General features: G+C 38.2%; 1 protein-coding gene across 1 annotated transcript in view; it reads right to left on the bottom strand.

Annotated features, from left to right (window-relative positions):
• LOC124169861 (semaphorin-1A) overlaps nucleotides 1-15,430 on the bottom strand; it is a 473,520-nt gene that overhangs the window by 439,710 nt on the left and 18,380 nt on the right. The gene's annotated exons all lie outside the window — the stretch shown is intronic.

Below are 15,430 nucleotides of genomic sequence, written 5' to 3'. Positions count from 1 at the left end.
ATTAAAAAGGAGAGGCAGTCATTCCAACATGTGCCCCAGATATGTCCCCTCCCCCCCTCATCCGCCTCACTCGCGTAGAGAAGACGGTCCTGTTCCCACCGAACGACATCTGGCGGGAGCAAAATGCACCCGAGGCGCCATGCACTTCCGAGATCCCGAATGCGGCCGACGCTGATGTGACGCGACTTTTAAAATAAAAAAAAGAACGGCGGAAAAAGAAATAATAAAACCGCCCCCTCCCTGCGATCGCTTTGCCTTTTTCGATACCGCTAACGGTACGAAAAATGTGGGTTGGGGTCATCCGCCGTCCTCAATTAAAAGTAACAAGTTTTATTACACTTTGGATACTACTCGGGGCATAAACACACCCATTAAGCCAGTCACGGTGGTGTTAACACTGGTCAAATGGAACCGGTCCCTGGAATAGCAGTCAAGCTCACCATTTACCGCTATTCTCTCCATTGTTTTACGGTGCACACTTTATGATAACTTAAAGCAGCTTAACGAAACTAATATCCACTGAGGTGACGCCGGGATGAACCACTACCGACCTGCTTCAAATTGAAATGTAAGTCCATGAAAAATTCTCACGTGTGAATAGTATCGCTCGCTCAACATAAATACATTTTTCATCAGAAAATCAAAAATTCACTCTTGGATAACCTTCTACTTCATTACGAGAAAAGAACTCTCCATCTTCGAAAGCAAACAAATTGAAACTTTTTTCTCGATGACTCATTAAAAAAAAAATAAGAGCAGATATAAAATACTCAGTCACAATGGAAGCCCGTACAGCTACCAAGGATATCAATTATTTTGTTCAACATTGTAACTAACACCGGGCATTATTTAAACACATTTTGCTACGAGACTTTGTCGTGTTTTAAAGGGCAATTGGATGATTCTGTGTATTCCGAAATTCTGAGACCAAGCATCCAACAGGTAATTTAATCAGTTCCCAAAAATCCATCTTTTAAGATGGATTATGATTACGTTTCAGAATGTAGTGGCAGTCTCCAAGAGTCATTTTCAATTGCAACTCGTCGAGAAACAAACAAAACCAATTTATACAATAATAATTAAACATTATCTACCAAACATTGCTGCTCCGGTGGAGTGTTGTCTGGCTACATAAAAGACTTATGGGTTTCTAAAACTTCAGCAACTATAATTTTATTATAATAACTTTATATAAATCATGCTAACAAATAGGAATTAAATACATTTTATTACAATTTTTTAAATTTAGTATTGTTAAATTTGTAATCATATGTTAGCGAAAAGCAAAAGGTTGAATTTACGTGGATAGTTTGAATATTCCATTCTCAGGCGGGGCACCAATATTTTTCGGAACAGAAAACTAATGAACTCAGCAATTTTAACAGTACGAATAACTACCATAATTCGGAACCAACATTTTTCGAGGGATTCAATTAATCGCTCGGTGGCAAAGGGCTATCGAAAGGATCCATTTCTATTAACTATTGTAATTAAATTTGATGGCAATAAATTAAAATAGTAATTATGATGACTTTACCTCTTGACCATTACTGTTCCCCGAATACAAAATTATCCTAATCACTCCCGACGTAATATACCCAAAAACTCGGTACCGGCATTGAAAATATTAAATGTCCACAATCTAGGACACTCTCGCACATACGAACCCAGAGGGAACTCTAAATGAATACTAACGGAAATAAAATCTTTCGAGCGGAATCGATAAAAAAAACCTCCCATTTTTACCGTGCTTCCGGCTCGATTCGGCCATCTTATTGCCAATAAAAATATCAGAAAATAAAATTTTTCTTTCGCGCCCAAGGAATTTCCATTAATTCCAAACGACTCGCGCAGGTGGCTATATTTTTATAGCTCCCTTATTGGCACAATCAATTTATATTTCACTGTTAAAAGTAAATTCAAAAGGGTTATTTTTTTCTCCATCTCTGCCTGCACAGCGAATTCACGAACGCAAACGAACATTGCAGCGATTGGATGCAATAGAAGCGGCTAAGCCTAATTTCCGAACATTTCGGATATGCATTTACGGAACAAAGGACTGCCAGAAAAAATATCAGGGCGCAAGCAAAATAATTAAAATTTGATTGCTTCGAGCACCCTGGACGGATTCGCTGGCTACGGGAGATTGTAATATCGTTCACTATACCAATTTAAGCCGTTCCACGCATTACTCGATTCAGTTATTGCCTTATCGATCCAAATTACATCGATTACAGCCTGTTGGAGGTACTATTATCATGGTAATGTAACAGCCAATTTTTTAGAATATCCTGGACTACTTAAAAATTAGGCCATCTTAATCTCCATCAAAATTACACGGAAATATCACGTATCATACTTTCATCATCATAAATTAATGATATCCATCACAGCAGTTTAAATAAAGCGCATAAAATTTCAAGAATCCCATTCAGACAACATCCAACAAAACTGTAACATAATAATTAAAAAATCTATTGGGAAACCGTATTATGTCGAATAATGTAACATTATCACCAAACTTTGACTGACTTAATATGTCATTCCGAACTCGCTGTCACGTCAGGATAGGAGACAAGTAATTACTCTGAATCATCGCTGGGAAAAGCCTGTGCCGATCACAAGGACGGCTATCACCTATCAAACTACTGAGCAATGTGCTTGATGAAACTAATGGAGGCTCCCGATGCCTTGAGGAAACTCCCAGTACAGTGCATAAACATACACTTTGGAATTCCGCTTTTTTATTACGATGTGGTCTGAAAGCGACAAGATTTTTCCCACTATCTATAGTCATCTATATAGCCAATGGATGTTACTGCGCCACTAAACTGGACGTTTTCAATTGATATTTTTTAAACGAAGAACTAAATTTCTACGTTCGCCAAGTAAACTATTTCGATAAGATTGAAAAAGCTTTATTATAAATAATAAAATAGAGCGGAGCGAATTAAATTCCTGTGGAAAATAACTACAGCAACTAGCATCTTATTTCAAACGAATTTATACAAAATAATTCGTCAACAATCGATCTGAAATCATTGTGAGATTCTGGGATATTGGAATTCTGTTTCTGATAAGGGAAATCTAAAATAGGGTGGTTTCCTATTATTTTTTTATTGCTTTAATCGAAAGATTATTACTCCTGGAGTACGTATTTCACGCTTTTAGATTTTTAAATGACAACATCTATTTTTCGCGATTAAATGAAAAGTGAAAATTTTCAAGCGCGCGAAAACGCGACGCTTAAGTGTGAATGCCGGGAAATATATCCGTACGTCGTATTTCTGGTTCCCCCTCCCGCCCGGTGAGGTGACCTTGAGGCGAGGCTTAGCGCTGATACGTCGCAGGATGCTAGCGGATAGCTGAGTACCTTGCTGTCTGGTAGCGCTTGGCTTAAAAAAGGTTTATTAATACCTTATCAAACGAAGAAAACTTTCCGAACTTAGCCAGTTTTAATAGGTGATTATTAAGACATGTTTCCCTGAGCTCTGTGCCTCATGCATGCATTGGTAACCTCAGACGATGTATAACTCCTATCCTCTCGTGTAGAAACTAGGTCCCTGTGACGTCATGCGGAGTGGAATCGCATGGGCGCCAATCTGGCCTTTTTCAAATGAGGATAAAATTTGACCCATGCCATTCGTCTAAACCGGTATTTCAAAAACCAAATAATTTGTGTATTATGAATACACTAATGGTGGGTAACGAATCGCAATAAATGCCTTTCGTTTTCTTTGATGAAGGAAACTACCCTATTGTTCATGCAGTGAATTTTATTCTTGGTATACATATAAAATTTCCCCTGTGGGTGTGACGAAGCACAAATCATTACTTAATTCATTGCTTTGAAACATAACTGCGATCGACGCCTTTCTGAATCAAACCTGTTTCACATTCGAGCCGCAGAACTTGTCCATAACGACGGCGGTCCAGCAATACTTCCGATTTGATAAATATATATCTATTCCTGCTCCCAAACTAATTCTAAGCGGAGAGGAAATGTATTCAGAGGCGAAATCGCAATCTGTCTCCGGCCCCGAATATCGACTGTGACAAATTAACGGAGCGGACGGCGATGATGGCAACGAAACGGTGAAACCGTTGGATCGTAAGAACGATCGATCATACTGAATTGAAATATTGATGTGGGCCTACTGCAGAGAGCAGAATTAAATTTTTACCCGCGCTGCCGAATCTCTCCTACAATCACAATTTCCAAAACTTTATTCGAATATTGTGCGATTGTGTGAACACAAAAGAAAAGGTCGATTAATGCACCCATAGTTTTTGTCCCTAACTGATGTGGTATTTGGAATAGGCGACCGACAGTAAAGGTCATTTGCGTCGTATGTGTGTATATAAGAGAATAGGAGAGGAAGGTTGGAGAGATACCCGGCGTCGGCTTTAGCCTGCTCATAACGAAAGGCGCCAAGGGGTCAACGGGTTAACGTCCTATCCGACGGACGGAGACAGTGACGGATAAATATCGGTCAAAATCATTTTTTCGAGCAATCGATTGTTAATCTCGACTTTACAACAAAAATCAAATTTTGAACCAAAAGATCGATTACTTAAAAAAATCTACGGTTCCTTTCTTCAAATTTAGTTTGTACACAAACAAGTTTATTATATATTAGGAAAAAAACTCAAAATACACATACTTGAGACTTGGGAAAAAACATCCCAAAACACCTACTTAGGATGAACATATATGACATACTAGTAGTAAAACTTTACATATGCACGCACATTTAAGTTTTGGGTTCACCGCACTGAATCATTCGGCTTCACTAAAACTTTAAAGAAAGATAAACTGATTAAGATATTTTCTCGATGAGGGGAGGGTAAACTCTCCAATTTTAACGGCCTTAGATAAAAGTCTTTCCCATGAGGCGGTTGACATTATCGTAGGCCTGTTGAAACGCGGCTGAGATCAAATGGTCAAGATCGAAGTCGAAAAATGGAGTTTGGATAGAAATTCAAATATCAAGGCTCGATCTGGATTTCCTCGAGCTTTGTCATTTAAAACTCGATTTTTTATTTAAATCGAAATTGATTTTTCCATCACTCGACGGAGTCCTGTACTTGATGTGCCCCCCAAAAGGTGCCCAAGTAGGATTCGGGCAGTCTCTGAAGAATCTCTGTTAGTGCAGGGATTTGAACCCGGGCCCACTGGGTGGGGGGCCAACACCTTAGCCACCAAACGAACCTGAGCCTCTTGTCCCTAACTTCTGTGAGAAAACATTTTTATCACGGGAACATTTTCGTGATTTCGATTGAAATTAATTCAATATCGCATATCACCTCAAAGATCCTCTTTTATAAATTCAATAAAACTTCATTGAAATGGTAATGAAGTTTCCCAAAAAGCCTCGACACGGCGTCATAAACTCACTCTGCTTCAAATCGAAGATTGGTTTGAAGAGGCGATTGCATGAATTTATCGCACAGCAAATACTTATGATGCAGTGCTGTGCAAGGCATCCACTTAGAAAAATTACGACTGAAAAATATATAGGAATTTAGTCACAAGAAAATGACTGCTCTATTGTATTGCTCTTCTTTTTAAAAATTAAGATTTTTTTAGTTAAGGAAAAAAAACTCGACACCTGAATATTAAAACCGAAGGCCTAAACAAGCAAATTAAAAGTGAGAAATCATAGTTCTCGCAAGTCTGCAAATGCCGGTAACCTTTCAAAACGCCACAAAAAAGGCACAATTAGGGTATTATTTTAACTCTCCGATCACAATCAAAATTGATTACCAGCTGAAATGACCAAGAACAAGGATATTATAAAATATCCACGGAGCTTCATACATCGTCAAACTCCGCAAGGCTCTAACCTTAGAGCTAAGAACCTTGCAGGAGGAGAATAGGCAGTAAACATCTCGATGCAATTCTGGGCAATTTGATTCAACTCAAGTATCACCTTGAGACTGGATGGCGATACTTGGTGGAACTTGGTGACAGGAAAAATTATAAAGATACACTGTTGTATGTTGTGTTATGTGGAACATACAACAGTGTATCTTTACAATGTTTCCTCAACTCAAGCATCTCAAAAGCTTTGGCAGCATTGTTTTTCGAAACTATAGGCGTAATAATTTGAGTCAATAAATACTAAATGTAGCTAAATGCCATCCAAGAATCCTGTCAAAGACTGTAATAAATTTCTTCAAATTCACGGTTTGTAGATAAACCATTTTAGACAGGAATATTGATCAAGTAGAATCTTCTTACAGCTGAAAATACCAGCATAGAAGTAAGGAAACGATTCATCAGATGCTACATATGGAGTATGTTCCTCTATGGAAGCGAGGCTTGGACGTTGACAGCAGCAGAGAAGTCAAGAGTGGAAGCATTCGAAATGTGGTGCTACCGAAGAATGATGAAGATAAAATGGATTGACCGTGTGAGTAACCAGGAAGTGCTAAGGAGAGTGGGAGAAAAGAGAAGCCTCCTAAAAACATTAAGCAGAAGAAGGGACAACTTAGTTGGCCACATTTTGAGGCACGATGGTCTGATGAAGACAATCGTTGAAGGACAAGTGGAAGGGAAAAAGGGCAAGGGACGGCCCCGAATGAGTTATATAGGACAGGTTATAAAGGATGTAAAAGAGAATAAATATGTAGCTATGAAGAGATTAGCGGATAGGAGAGAGAAATGGAGAGCTGCGTCAAACCAATCTTAGGATTGTTGACTAATGATGATGAACAATCATCGGCCGCACGTCATCTACAAATTTAACAAACGCGACAGACACAGTGAATGCAAACGTCGCAATGAAAGTGCTATCTCTCTTGACCAGGGGCGCAGCTAGGAATTAAGGCTGGGGGGAGGATTAAGGTGCAACTAATACCGGGGTGTGTGGGGGTATAGTATACCCACCAGGATAAGCGGTAGGTGTGAGATTAATAAATTGCGTAATTTTAAAGAAAAATGGTTCAAAATGGTTAATTATACGGCTTTCTGAGGGATATATTTTTCATCCTTACACTATTCTATTAGTGTTATCAATCCAATTAAGCAAAATGGATTTATCCCCTATGGATATGGATAATGAAAGGGGGTTATCCCCTAAAATTCCACCCCTCGCTGCGCCAATGCTCTTGACGTCACATATCGTTTGCAAAATTCAGCTCCGGCTAAAGGTTGTGTGTGGGAAAATAGAGGGACCAGGGTGCCAGGGAAGTTAACAAGTGTCTGAATTTTCTGTCATCAGGGTCAATGAACACTTTGGTTACCACTCTTCCGGCTTTGGCACAGGCTAAAGGGTCAATGTGTCATCATGACACACGGACCAATAATTGTGCTTCAAAAATACGTGTCCAGAGAAATCCGTGTTCATGTCTGCGCGTGACTGATCTTGAAATAAGATCGAAATATTCATTTTAATTTTAATCAGTCAATCGTAGTTCTGCGATCGTAAAATCAAGATTGAGAGGTTTTTTAAGGCTTTACGACGAAATTCAAGGCTGTTTCCAGTTTTTTTCACGGTATGCCAAATTCATGGCTTATTCACGGTTTTAAGGTTTTCAAGGTTGAGTGGGAAGCCTGGTAATCTATAGAAACCATCCTCCATTACCACAGGACAAACGGCTTCAGCATGATGATGAACCACAACTGAGTCTGATTGGAAAAATACGACCAAAGCCGAGAGCCTAGAGACAAATTCAGGACCACACAAAGGACGTAGGCATCCATTGTTGAGAGCTTCCTTCGACTCCGATGATGAAATTGCCACGCAAATCCAATCAGCACTACAGCTAATGCAATGGGTATTTCGAAGTCAAATCTGAAGTACTGATTTGACCTCGATTACATAGATTTACAGTGGACGACTGGAGGCATTATAGGCGGATTTAGGGGGAGAGCACGGGGTAACCTTTCACCCCCCCCCCCCCCGCCCAAGACGCTTAATAAATACAGAAGATTTTTAATACGGTTATCACTACTTTCGATTTCTTTTCTGTATTACGGAGCCTAATTAATTTAAATTCGTATTAAAATAAAGAGAATATTTCGTGTAGTAATTGTTGTATGTTGTTTTTGATTTCAAATATGAGAAGACTGATTGCCTGTTAAATCATTATGCCACCCCAGAAAAAAAACCTGGATCAGCTCTTGGGAGGCACCATGGCTTAGCAAAGTGAAAAACAAAGTTTTCCTCAAACCTATGTTAAAAATACATGAAATATTGGATATTTTAATTGATAAATGAAAGTAGTAAAAGCTACGAACAGAATAAAAAGTTTCACTACATCGGATTCTAAAAATGTTCATTTTTTTCATGGCATGCTTTCAATTTAGGCATTTGAAACAAAAAGCGACTGCAGTAATATGCTTCAGTCAATTTATAAAAAAACAGTAAAAGCATTTTATAGGAGATCATTTTATATTTACTTGATAGACGTCTCCTGCTCTAAAAAAATGACTTGGAAATAAAATTACTTCAGTAAATTGTTCAATGATTATTCTATAAATAGAAATATAATAGTTTTTTTCTTTAAAACAAAAAGTGAAAAAAAATCATTTATGGCCAGCTTTTTTCGATTTCGGCCCACTGTGAACAAAACAGTGAAAAAACTAGTGACTAACATGACCCTATTCCTCAAATCACTCCTGGCCAAAACTCACGTATTCGCTTCACGAACTTACACTCTAATCCCCAATCTCCATAATGCATGTGCGTCACAGAATTCCATACATCCGATGCAAATGCTTACCACATCCAAAGCTCTCCCCAAACCTAGACGAATCGCGCAGCAAGCCGAATATCCTCGAACCCCTCACGAAATGGAACAGAGAATTTCGGATCGAACGTCTCTGTACTAAAAACATGGCGGTCGAACAAAAAAGAACCCGCATCTCGATTTGAATGCACAAGAGATCATACCACAAAGGCAATTTACGAGGGGCACACGAATATTGCGCAACATGATGTAGAAAGAATTTAGATGATACAGAATATTGATGAAACTATACCTCATCGAGATCAGGGCTCACGAAATTATGGGGATGATGTGCCTAGTTTTCACCACCCGAATTGTAGGTGGTGATCTCTTCGAAAAATTAGAATAATTATTCCATGCGCAAATGGAATTGGTAATGAGTTTTGCATTGTTAGAGGACCAGGATGTTAAAAAAATTAAATGAATCCACATCCCAGTGGAATCAAAAATACAAATATTTGTTTGGTCATGAAGAACCGCGCGAATGATTTTGTAACGGTGAATGAGGACCGTTAAAAAATGATGGCTCATCTGGGAGTTGGCCAATGACGTATCCGCTACCCTTTGATCTACCGCTAAGTATGCAATAGCAAACAATACTACCAAATTGGACTCGCACCTTTGCTGAGTCATCCAGGCATCCTATCGGCTAATTTACAATTCTTTTCAATCAGACATGAATCAATACAATTGCTAACGGTACACATTTACTCCGACCGAGCCGCCTTTCTCATCCTCTTTACTTTATGAACAGAGAATTCAAAGAAGATGTTGATCTCATCGCATAAATATCGTGAAGTCCCGTCATGTTATCAACATTTCGTACGTTAAACAACCCATTTGCACTTTACGTCATAACTCATTTTACTTGATTTTCGCAACTGACAGCATATATCTGAAAAAGATGACTGAGGCCAGCGTGATTTTTTCAGGACAAACAGGTATACCACCCCTAAACTGGTATACTGACTTGAAAAAAACGACGAAGAAATAAAAAATATGGATGCGGATTATTATACATCTCGCTCAGAGTTGCTAAGATGGTCGCTGACTGAAATACCGAGGGAGAAAGCAAAGTAGAAAAGGTTATTAACGTTAAAAACTTACGCAACATTCCCTCTAAATTGTACCCCATTGACTGCTGTTGTAAAAATTGAGCTTCCCAATTAATATTTTTCGAAAATTATATTGAAAAGTCTGTATTTTTTTAAGGGATCTCACGTTAAGGTTCATCCAATCGTGGAACAGAAGTTAGAATAACTACCAAAATAAGAATGCAGTTCCGTCATAAAAAGCTATATTGGGAAAACATAGTCTAGCAACCCTCACAAAACAAGACATAGATACTACCCCGCATACTACCGGAGTCAAAAGCAATTTTTTCAGCCGCTAAAAGTAGAAAACCTCAGATGAATAAAAATATTATAATTTGATGATGAAAAAAGTTTGACGAGACAGTTTCAAATGAAAAATATATTCACCGGCAAATATTCAGGCCAGAAAATTCATTGTATTATTAATAATTTAAACATAAATACAATAAGGTGAAAACATGAATTGTTACATAAATATTTTCGTAATTATCAATTAATTGTTTCTAATCCCACAAATGGGAAGACTACCATTTACACTACCGGTGTTATAAACAAATTTTTACAGCATCTTAAAGTAGAATCCCTCACCTGAATTAAAATAGCAAAATTCGAAGTCAAGAAAAGTTTGAAGAAATAGTTTCAAACGAAAAATATTTTCACCGACAAATATTTACGCCAAGAAAATATTTTCAATGACAAATATTTACGCAAAATTCATTGTATAGGTGCCCCATATTGACAGAAACACAGTAAAACGAAATTTTTATCGTCGAAATCGTAACGAAAAGGTTTTTCGTAATAATCAATTAATTGTCTCAAATCGCAAAGTTGGGATGGTAAAAAAAAACCTAACCCCACAAGCCAACACAACAAACTGAATTCCCGAGTTGGTCCAACTCGGACCGAAAACACGGCGGCGGCGTTGAATTACGGCCCGGTCGCATAAAACTGAACAGTAGAGCATCTAACTTCGCATTACCGAAAGCCGGCAGCGGCGAGGGCATGAAATATTTACGGAGAGAAACGACACTGCCCAGGATTCAATGAGTGCGGGTCACCGGGACCAGGGGACGGGAATCAAAAAATTCCCTCCGTCCCCGAATGACCCACGCAAAGGGTCGAAACCCCCTGAGGCGAGAGAGTTTTTAAATTGAATCGATCCCACCCCCTCTTGGCTCACGCAGTGGTCTCGACTGCCAAAGTTGTGAGGGCCGAACACGACGACTAAGCGAATAAAAATGAACAATTAATTTCAAATTTTCCATTAGCTTTTTTTTTTAAATACTGCCACCGTACAAAGGATGCTGTGTGATTTTATGTCACTTAATAATGCATTTAAATTTTGAAATTATTTAATCAATACCAATAAAAATAAAGTAAAATATGCGCTTCTGTATAAATTAATTATAACATATAATATTAAAATTATTTAATCAATAATACGGATAACTATCGCGCTCAACATAAATTTCGACATATGCATTAATTTTGTACATATGATTGCACATACGGACAAACTTCATCCGCTAGAAAATTTTTTAGTGAAACATTAAGTGGCTTTTGTGTCTATGTAACTCAAGTTGCTGTCTTAATATTTAGTGGAAATAACCTTTTAGGCATCAATTCGCCCATTGGTATTAAATTCTTAAAACATTAAATATAATTGCGACTTGCATAAGAGTAGGAATATTCCCATCATTTTTACTATCAAAGATACTTAAAAAATATTATGACAACATGTTTGGACACCCAACCAAATACATGGACAATCCTCGATGCTACAAAAATAAGAGTTAAGGGAAAGATGGTGGGTTAGAGTCTTACTGACATAAAGAAATTCACGTAGAATTTTCACCCTTTTAAGCTGACTGTGGAAATATTCATTAGCTAAAAAATTACAACAATTTGAGTAACATCACTTTAATCAGCATTATTATATATTAACATCTCCAAAGTATTGTGGTGAAGCTACGACGTTCAATTTTTACCATGACTCTAAGATAACCATCGACCATACACAGTTTTTATGACAGATAGATATTTTCACTTACTGTAATATGAATTTTCTCTGTGAACTAAAGCATCCGTTAGAGGATAAAAGACTTACGGAAATCTGAATTATACATCCACAAAAACGCCAATATACCAATTCATTTTAACGGCAGCCAGTAGATTAAATATCTTCATGTGATGTAGTTTTCACGATAATGTGATTTAATTGATCGCCGGCATTTCTTCATTAGCCCCTATTTGACAAAATCGTAGCTTTATGGAGTGTCGATGTACACGTCTCCAAACTAATTGTTCAAACGAAGTAGCAAGGTAGATGAAGTGCGTTCGTGCATGCAAATGGAAAGTACAAAAGTTAACGATTATATTAACCAAGGGGAAGTGATGGTGATTCAATTATGACTGAATTAATTGACAAAAAAATAATATTGGACAAAAGTAGGCACGCATAAAGAAGGATATCAACTGTATCTAGTTCCCTCGCATCGACGGGACTAAAGAGTGGAGTCAATACGTCCACCACAACACTATCGATTTTCGGAATGAGATTCTCTTCCAAACACACTGATTCATCCCTCCCTAACTAGCTAATAAATTCGTCCGAAAGCAGGATTGACAGCCATCCGATACCACAGCCATACTCCGTTTCACTGATTTCCATTACACCATGAGTCGCTCTTCCACGAAACGTAATCACTTCAAAGCGAAAGATCATCCATCCCAATATGTCCCTGCATAGTACGACACACGGTGCGCCCCTAAGCCTTCATTCATTCCGCCCTGCCAATACTTCTTTCGGAAAAACTCCATGGCGGACGCTCGCACGTATAATAAATGCCCTGGCTTTCCCAGATTATTTTTTACAATTTTCAGGACTGTTTCAAGAATGAATGTGACCGAAAGTTCATCTTTACAGGAGACATGGATGCCACTACAGCCACAAATCATGTGGTTCACCGCAGTTGGTCTTGAAAGGTAAGGATACATACAAATCTCTACTTATTACAGGGGGAACGGGTTGGTGAGGTGGCCAGAGTGTTTAAATCCCACCCAAATGATCCGGGTTCTAATCCCGGAAGTGGCAGAGATTTTTCAGAGAGACTGCTCGATCCCTGCTCGAATGTCGTGTGGAGAACATTTCCTGCGCAACACTCCGTCCGTCGGATGGGACGTTAAGCCGTGGTTCCCTTGGCACTTGCGTCACGAGCAGGCTACGGCCGACGCCGGGTTCCTTTCCACTATTCCTTCAATAACTGTCCTCTTGGCGCAAATGACCTCAGCTGTCGGTCGCCTCCTCCAAATACCATACCATACTAATTACAAACTATACTCTTTCAGGAACAAGGACCACCTCACTATGCGAAATTTTTAGCGGAAGAGGGCTTTACCCTCGATATAAACTCGACTATTCGCACCCAAGAAAAGTGCTTGGCTAACTTGGCCACCGTACTTGTTAAGCGTAATTGAGATAATTAAATGTTAAACTTCAAACACAATATATTCAAGACGATATGAGAATGAATAGCGATACTGCTAACAGTTACTGATCATCGCCAAAATGGTATTTTCGAAATGAAATCACTAAAATCAAAGTATAATTACACGTGAGACGATGAGGAAAAATTACAATGTGATTTTTAAGGAAAATAGGTTTCTTCTCATTTTTTTGCCATTTCCCTTCAAATGGCAAGACTTGACAGACACAATGTCGTCCCCATCTATTCAAGATCACCCTGAAGAATGACCCCCAAGCAGTCACTCACGCCGAAATACCTTGGCAGACGCTTCACGTTACTCATAACAACGCGCGCGGCACGGAAGAGAAAAAAAAAGAACGATGGACTGCAAACGAACTCGACTCCACGTTTAATTGAAATTCACTACTATGTTCTTTTTATTCCCTTCTATTTCACGATCCCACTCACGAATTCTCAATTGATCGCGTGCCCTCCGGAAATTCATCGCAAAAGACAAAAAGGAAGCGTGCCCGACATTCGAAATGAAGAAGCTTCAAGAAATTCAAGAATTTTAAGCTTCTATTGCTTGCGGGCAATGAAGAAAGTATAACACAGAAAGACACGGGAAACATCACCGTTAAATTGCACAACATGTCCGCGCACGGCAGAAACGATAAAATAATATTACGATAAAAAAGATATTTTGCCGAACGATTCGGTACGGACATCTTTCCCCGTTTTTCACCCCGTTCAATGAAGGACTTTAACCCATTAGTTCATTGCGTCCGATGTAACGGACACTCGTATTTAATTTTTTTCTGGGCTCCAATTGACTTGTGCTACATTTTGATACTATATTAATTTCAAATGGATGTCTGTCTTCACCGCCCCGCTAATATTTTAGTTGAATACTTGAATTTATCGATTTGAGAAGCATTTTTGTGAGACAAGGCATTGAAAGAATTTTCAGTCACCCGCACGGGGTAGGTAAATTATTTTTTATTGCAGTATTTTGCTCAATGTGTTGATAACTTTTATCTCATTTTTCTTCTAAATGTAATTTTTTTATTTTCTATATTATCAAGTTTTTATACTATTTTGAATACGTAATCAACACTGAAAACTTACTGTCCGATGTATCGGACTGTAAGTTTTCAGTGTTGATTAACTTAGTGTTAATTAAGGTTTATACTATTGATTGTAAAAATTTTAAAATTGCAGATATAAGTTAAAATGAACCTTAGAAGCTAGAATAATTACTTTCTAAATTAATACTTGACAAAAATAACTTTATGCACAAATGGGTTAACAAAATGTTAGGCCGACCTCAGGCAGTAAAATCTACCGCATTATTCATTATTGTATGCTTGTATTCTGGGGGAGCATGGTAGGCAGAGAACTTCTAAAAATAGGGAGCTGGTATTCATACCATGAATGTGTGATATTCAGACGCCTGTGCCTCAGTCTGGGGTGAGCTCGACCCTCCCCTATATAACCTACAGGTGATTCTTGAGCGGGTAAAAAGATGGTGTCCTACTAACTCCCAACACGCCTAAAAGGCGGGATGTATACGTAGTAGACGTAGAGGAGACATTCCAGATTCTTAAGTTTTCACTATAACGGTATTTGCAAAAAGGTGATTTAATACAAGTTGCAAAAAGACTATGGATTTTAGTAGCTGTCTATATATATTAGATAAATATAAAAAATATCATAATGGAAAATAATAACACAATATAAGAAGAAGGTTTATGCACCTAAGCTGGAATTGCTAAAAGAATAAACCTGAATTGGGCTAAGATATTGGCTCATATTATCATCTGCTCGGAACATAGCTTGTTCCCATGGAGACCTCGGCTGGAATAAAAATTATGGCTATTTCTTAGACCAGAATAAAAATAGAATAAATTATGGCATAATAATCTTGCACACATCGTCTGTTAAAGTAATGTAAACGCGAAGAAAATTCAGGTGTCGAGCAGCGACGTAATCCTTACATTGAGTGTAATGCGCGTTTACATGACGAATGAACAGGTGCAGTACGGGTTTCTCAACGATAGATTGTTTCCATATAAACGAAGAATAGGGAACAATACACGCGCACTTGTACAATATGAGTTTGTCATTAAAAAC

Source organism: Ischnura elegans, chromosome 12 (genome assembly GCF_921293095.1).
Source record: "Ischnura elegans chromosome 12, ioIscEleg1.1, whole genome shotgun sequence".
NCBI classification, from domain to species: domain Eukaryota; kingdom Metazoa; phylum Arthropoda; class Insecta; order Odonata; family Coenagrionidae; genus Ischnura; species Ischnura elegans.
The sequence above is the reverse complement of the archived record's forward strand: the minus strand, read 5'-3'. Positions and strand labels throughout refer to the sequence as shown.